General features: G+C 39.1%; 1 long non-coding RNA gene across 1 annotated transcript; it reads left to right on the top strand.

The window, feature by feature from the left end:
* Positions 1-1,249: 1,249 nt before the first annotated feature.
* LOC138016457 (uncharacterized) lies at positions 1,250-2,397 on the top strand. Its single transcript, XR_011125803.1, has 2 exons — positions 1,250-1,410; positions 2,177-2,397. It is a non-coding gene; the product is annotated as an uncharacterized lncRNA (long non-coding RNA).
* The last annotated feature ends 5,103 nt before the right edge of the window (positions 2,398-7,500 follow it).

Raw genomic sequence — 7,500 nt, 5'->3', positions numbered from 1 at the left:
AATTTTAGCTTGTCACTTTTCTTATTTCTTTAAAATAATGTCGAATATTTATAGCAGTTGTAAAATTCAAACAGTGTTTTAAACTGTGAGAGAAAATTAAAGCAACAGGAAAATTAGGTTTTATCAAACTTGTTGAGAAAGGTCGAATTACCACCGTGAACCGTGGAAAGCTGAAGTTTTGAGCGTTAGCCCTTCGTAACTCTCGAGACGTCAGCTTTCCAAATCGTTCAAGATGGTAATTCGACCTTTATCAACACGTTTGATAAAAGCAAATTTTCCTGTTTTACTCTCCCACCGACGCAGCACCACAGTTTCTTTAAAAACTAAAAATTTTTTTAAAAGTAAAGAAGAGCGGTTGTCTCCTCATTCGAGAGGCGGCCATTTTACGTTGCATCTATAGATACAGGAAAAGGAAAGGAAAGGAACTTTATTTAAGTGTCCAGTCTTCTAGCACTGGCGCACTAATTGGAGATACTGTAAACTGAAATCAACAAATTAACGCAATTCAGATCAAATGTTGGTTTTTGAGGAGAAGGAAAACCGGAGAAAAACCTCTCGGAGCAGAGTAGAGAACAAACAAACTCAACGCACAAATGGCGTCAAATTCGGGAAGTGATCCCGGGCCACTTTGGTGAGAAAAGAGTGCTCTCAACACTGCGCCAGCTCAACACTGCGCCAGCTCTGCACCCCTGGACCCCTAGAGTTTTATAAACTAAATTCAATAAGCACGTGCAATGTCGTTGTAACAGTTTTGTTTCATGTCATCTCATGGCGTGCTTCTTTGAGTCACCAATTAATTAGAAGGTTATAATAACTTTCTCCTTGGCATTGAAAAGGAAGATCGAATAATTGGAGCTGGTGCCACACAATTTATTTATTGGCTTCATAAATGTCTTTTTTGCTCTTAAGCTAACCGCAAATGGAGTGATTGAACAATTACCTTAGACATTAGATCATTTAGATCATTTAATACCGATAATTTTGAACAAAATTGTAACACTGGCGTCACACATGTGGCCCCATACATAGTAGACGGAGATGATTAAGGTTTGGGTATACGATTTAGAGACATTAATTCCTTACACAGTCTGAACTTGATGCTGGTTAAAACAGTAATTTTACTTTTAACAGTCATCAGAAGACGATATTAAATTACAAATTCAAAAACTAAATGAACAAAATTGTCATGAGTTCAGGTTTTACAAGTGATGGTTATGATATAAATAAAGGGCGCAAAGTATCTCAAGTCATAACAAGCGCACCCTTCTCACAGAACCTTGCAGGGATAACTGATAAACGTCTGAAGCCATGAAAACCAAGTTTGCAATTGTTTGTGTTGTAGCAGTAATGCTGGCATTGATCCTACACGAAACTGATGGATTCCACTCGAACGGATATAAGAGAGGCAAGGTAAAACTGAAGTTCAACATTGCAAAGAAAACCAAAACACAGAAAGATATAAATTAATAGGTAGAGAAAGAGCCAAATCTAAGAACAACGGCAGGAATTTATCAGTCTTGAGCTAAAACTCAACCGCTTATGACATATCATCCGGGATAACGATATTTTAACAAACTAAAGGCATACTAGGACAAAGTGACACCTAAATTTGGCTCATTTGATTTTAAAAAATGTATTAAACTTTAAGGGTGAGAACATTAGTAAAACCCCTCTACGTGGTTTTAGGCCCCTGGGCCCGGTTGTTCAAAACCCGATTAACTTAATCCAGGATTAGTGTAAATTTTTGTTCCATGTTTTCGACTTTTTGGTGAACGTTTCTTTGCTTATTTTTGTTTTTCAAGATTGACTACTTCTAATGTAAAGTTTTGCCGAATATCAGCGTTGAACAGCATTTGGGAGTAGAGAGAATCAAATTCCTTGGTTAATTTTAATCTGGGATTAGCTTTAATCGGCTTTTGAACAACTGGGCCCTGGAATTTTAGGTCTCAATTACATGAATTATTGATGCGTGTTTTTTGTGTGTCGGATTTAAAACTTTTTACGGTTTAAAGTGAAAATGCTAACACAGCTCCGCTGCTTCGATCTTATTTTTCTCGATTTAATTAACAATTTATAAAATAATAATGATAATAACAATAATAACAATTATAGTAATAATAATAATAATAACAATAATAATAATAATAATAATAATTTATGGTGATTGTGCTCTCAGGTGATTCCACAACTGGACCAACGAAGTTTGTGTGCAGCTGCCCGCGAAGTGAACTGCGACCAGGAACGGGCAGAAGAGTCTGAAAGAGACTGGTAGCTAGAGATGACGTCATTCAGTGCTTCAAGTCATTTTCCAAGGATGAAGATAGGAAAATGAATGCTTAACAAACCACTGTAACTTAAAAAGGAACGAAGTGGAAATAAAATATGCGCATTTCATGATTGCTTGCCTTGCCTTGACTTTCCCACTTTTTAGTTCGCAGGGAGGGGTGCATGGGTGGGAGTGCAGAAAAGGTCATTGAAACTCAGGGTCAGGTTTTTCTCGTAAAAGTTAAACTGAGGGTCATTTACACTACAGAGAAATCTGGGTTCTGACCTATTACGGAGTGTGTTGCGGACAGTTAATTGCTCTTTCTTGTATGCGAATTATTATTATTACTTTTTTTTTCTTTTGGTCATAATCTTTTTTACTCAATGTACACTACCTCGTTAGTGAGCACAACCAGTTAAGTGTCTTAGGAGTTTTCTTGTTATCCCCCAAGGGGCCAATTATTAGAATTATACTAGGACCGAAAATTTTTCTTAAATCGCTTTCACCTGCGTTCTTACTTTCAAGTCACTTGAAGAGGCTGAGGCCCACATGGACACTGGCAAACACGTCAAAGCAAGTGAATATGAATCTGTGTATGACTCAGCCAAAAAGATGTGGGCAGAAAGAGTTACAGAAGTAAATTTGGTTTCAAATGGGGAAGTAGACAGCTCGGTAGACACTGTGCAATCAGAGCCTTCGCAGTACTCGGCCAAGAAAGGCTGCGCATTGAAGTCGACTAAAAGGGGAAACCGAATGGGAGAGAATGTAAGATCGTATCTCATCGAGAAGTTTAATGAAGGAGTGTTAGGAGGCCCAAAACCAGATGCCAATCAAGTTGCCAAGGAAATGAAGGTCCTTCGAGGTGAAGATGGGAGATTAGTCTTCAAACCAGATGAGTGGAGAACAGCCAAGCAAATCGCAAGCTTTTTTACTCGCTTGTCTGCTCTTCAACGTCAAGGTGAAGCTAACGATGGAAAGGACGATACTGATGAAGAAGACTTGGTGGCTATAGAGAATGAGGATATGATCCACTCACTTTGTGAGGCTCTCATTGACGACATGGGCGTTGTGAATCACCCTATCATACGAGACCACACTAATATATGTGACTTAGTGCGCACCGGAGACCTAAACCAACTGAAAGTTTCCAAACTCAAGGAAATTTGTCTTCAAGGACACTTAGAAAGACCAGGCCACCAAAATCGAAGGAAAACATATGTTGATCCACTTGTAAACTACGCTAAACGATGTTCTTGCCAGGAACTGTAATCTTGTAAATATTTAATTGCCCTATTGCTTTTACAAAGAATGTTGAGGGTCCTGAAGGGGTGGTTAGAATCCCATTTTCCCAGTCAATGTTTTTACCAATTCCCAGCTAAAAATAAAAGAATCCCACTACAGTTTGTGCTTGATGAAAATCCTATTCCCAGTTTCTATTGTTTTCTTGGGTAAAAACCAACCCTAAACCAACCCTAACCCATTTCCCAAGCCAAAAACCAGATAAATCCCAGTCCCATTTTACGGCCCTTCAGGACCCTCAATGTTCAATTCCAGTGTTTTTCCAGTGTCTAAAATAATACAACTACTCAATGAAAATACTAATGCTTGAAATGAGCTTACAAAAGAGTAATTATATCTTTCTATTCAGAACGTTTCAAGAGCTTCTACTTGAGAGACCGGGGCAGACTTGGAAATGAAGGTCGGCCGATTTCGCTTAAAGTTGGTACACAAAGTATTTATGTCGACTTATGTAATATGCCAAAGTTTCAGCTTCAACGACCTTTTTTTAGCCGAGTTCTGGATATCAGCCCCTCAGGGGTCCCCAGAGGCTGATTTTCAGTGCAATTTTGACCACTTTTAAATCTCTCTTTTAGCAACATTTCAGGCAAAAACAAAACCATCTTTGTAGAGCCCTATCCTTAGGCTTTTATGAGTGAGAACATTAGCTCATGGAAATTTTTCGCTAGCCTGTGGCTGTTATCACAACTTGGTCATATTTGAAGCATATGGGAAGCAACCGGAAATGGCCTGTTTTTCAGACCAAATATTTTCCATGCCCATGTTTTATATCTTGAGGTCTTAGTATCCCTGCAAATTTCAGCCCTTAGTTTAGTAATATCAAGAAAAAAATACTAAAAATTGCATCTTTTTCGTCCAAACTGCAGTCATGTTAAGTTTATCTCCTTTGTTCAACTCGTTCAACGTATCACGTCTGTGGCCCGTAGTAATGAAGCGCTAATTAAATCAGGATATAAGCAAGCTTTGTAGTTCCATTCAGTAGTACTATAACCCACCTGTTTGGGCTTTAATATTTTCTGAAGAAAAAAGAATTTATCGGTCTCTTTAAATGCAACCACAACTTCGGTCGTGACAATACTTGAGAATCGTTTTGAACCTTTAAGAAATTTCGAATATAATTAAAGCTAATCGTCTAACACAAATTGCAGTCACTCTTCCAGTCTATTTGCAAAGTGTCTGGATAAATTCACTTACAAAAAACGCTTACCTGGCTTCACTTTTACAGACATGCCCCTTTCCTACAATTTCTTAAAAGTGAGGTAACATTAGAAACTTTAGCCCCAGCGATAAATTGGTCGCAAGTGCGTCGTTGAGAGTTAGATATACACAGATCTATTAATACCGTACGTGACGAGGTCATTGTAGTTTGCTGGCTATGACTGACTTGGAATTCAGTTGTTTCTCGTGCAGATTCGTCTCCTTGATATTGCAGAGAATGATTATGATAGAACTTGTATGAGAACCTCAATGGCATGATTTGTTTACTGAATATTTATTCATACCCAGTGCCCCAGTGTAAATGCTCACGTATGTTGTAAATAATTGATAAGGACGCCCAACACGGTCCGTTTTCGCCGCCAATCCGCTAAATTGCTAGAAGATTACCCACGGGCACTCTTTCCCATTCTCTATCAGTATTTTCCTTTTGTTGCTTTCTCAAACAGCACAGATCCATGGTGGCATCCATACTGCATATATATCCAAAGATAGGACAGGGGTGGAGTGGGTTATCCTTCCGGCAAAGACTACTGTTTTGGCAACTTGGGAAATAAAATATTTCAGCTTTCTTGGAGCCCTTAAGGACTTGGGGGTTTTTTATGGCACCCGTAGCTGTAGATCGCATAAAAAAGTAAGTCTTTATGGACTCACACTGAATTGCTGACCCTTAACTCTGGTTTCGGTAAAATTGAAGAAGCAACCTAGGCGGTAATCGCCCTGGAGGGCCACTATGCATGCTGTAGGTGATAAGGTAAGTCGTCACAAGGCCTAGTGCCCGCTCGTACCTGCTGAAGCTTAAATTGGTTACTGCTCTTCTTTCCTGGACAGGATAATAATCACTGGTGCCAATTCATACATCTGGGTGGAGAGAGGCACTGTTAAAGAAGATTGCCTTCCCAAGACGACATGTCAACGCCCTAGTAACCAGGACCGCCCGATCCAGAGTCTAGCCCGCTAACGAGCTATGCCAGTTCCTTTTTGTGTAGAATTCGAATGAAATGTGGACTTTAATCTGTCCTAAATCAACAAAATGCATCGGGGAAGAAATAAATGGCCAGCACTTTCAAAAGAAAGTGGACTCCTTGCCGGCTGCTTTGTTTATTTGCGAGAAAAGAAACTATCAGCGATCTATTAATTAAACTAATTAAATCTGTTCAGTCTGTAAGCGAATTTGTTTCATTTGAGTCCATTTGAGTGCTTTTGAAAGGCAGAGTAGCGGAAGTCTGGATTTCACAATTGAGTCTCTTGAAAAATCAAAACCATGAGTGTACGGTGCACCTTTTGGAAAGAAGTTGACATATGTGGGGCACGAGATAACATACAAATGTAATAAGACCTACCAGAATCTTACAGCTTGAAAAACAGTAATGAAATTTTTAAAATCTTCTATTTTTCTACCATTCATACAAAACACTTTATTTATTAGCTCATCAACCATTTTAAACCAGGACTCTACCTCAGAATGTATATTTGACAAAGATGCTTGTTTTTGTCTCTGATTTTCGAAAAGAGAAAATTGAGTAATAAATGACATTGTGTAGTATTTAAAGTTAATCAAAACACGTGTTAATAATAATAACTCATTTGGTCAATTTTTTAATATAAGTGAGACCACACTTAAAACTGACTTACCATTCCTTGATCAGATGGGCTTCGTCAACTACCACGCATTTCACTCTTTTTTTGATACAAAGGTGATTTTAATAGTGAAATAAAATTATTTTATTTTATTGCTATCATCCACAGAGACCTCCGGATGAAATTCGGCAATGCGGTTCCTTCAATGCTTCCATCGAGAAACTTGCCCGATATTCTCCTCCACGGGAATCTTCCACCTGAACCGACCTTCCCTGGACCATAAAGAAAGTCAAACCTCTTTCGTTAAGTTTTGGGTTTTGATCTCTCATAAGTGCGTTTAAAGGCGACACAACTAAGATGATCGCTCTGTCCACATTTCCAGCCATGAAGTCGAATGCACCCGGCAAAACTTGGTAAATAAGAGATTTTCCGAAACCTGTCGGTAACACGGCAAGGACATCTCTACCTTTCATCACTATAGCTTCCACCGCTTGCCGTTGTTCCTTTTTTAACGACACTAACCCTAATTCATGTAAGGAGGAAGATACTGGTTGCTCGAACATGATGAAAAGAAACCTTCGTGATGACTTCCAATCTGGACTTCCGGTTTTCAAACCCAAGCATGCGCACAAGAACCAGAACCGCACGATTTCTGCAGTAAAAATTCCGTGTCCCCAGAGTTCTCCCCGGCGACCCACCGCTGACCGAGGAGCCGGAGAACTCTGGGCTCTAGATTGATTAACATAGCGATAGAGCTTTGAAGACTTCGGTATCTCAATCGTTGAAATCTTTTTGAAGACAAATTTCTCCACGAGCTCGTCTAGATCTCCTTGTAGCACGTTTTTTAAGATGATATAAAGTTAGCTTTGATAAGTGTTCGCTTTGATTCTCGATACGTTTCAAGATGGAAGGTTCACTCTTAAGTGATCGCTCGTAAATTTGTCTCTCCAAATATTCACTCTTAAATTTCTACTCATAAACTAGTGCATCGTAAAGGTTGAGAAACGTGTCGTTCCCAAAAAGCTATAATCTTTCTCTTGACTGTCCTCCATGTCTCGTGCTTTTCAAAATGGCGGATAAGATTTCAATGAGCTAGCGAGCACTCCCAAAAGTAACGAGCCCGCGATATATCGCAAGTC

Source organism: Montipora capricornis, chromosome 9, assembly GCF_036669925.1.
Source record: "Montipora capricornis isolate CH-2021 chromosome 9, ASM3666992v2, whole genome shotgun sequence".
Lineage (NCBI taxonomy): Eukaryota > Metazoa > Cnidaria > Anthozoa > Scleractinia > Acroporidae > Montipora > Montipora capricornis.
The sequence above is the reverse complement of the archived record's forward strand: the minus strand, read 5'-3'. Positions and strand labels throughout refer to the sequence as shown.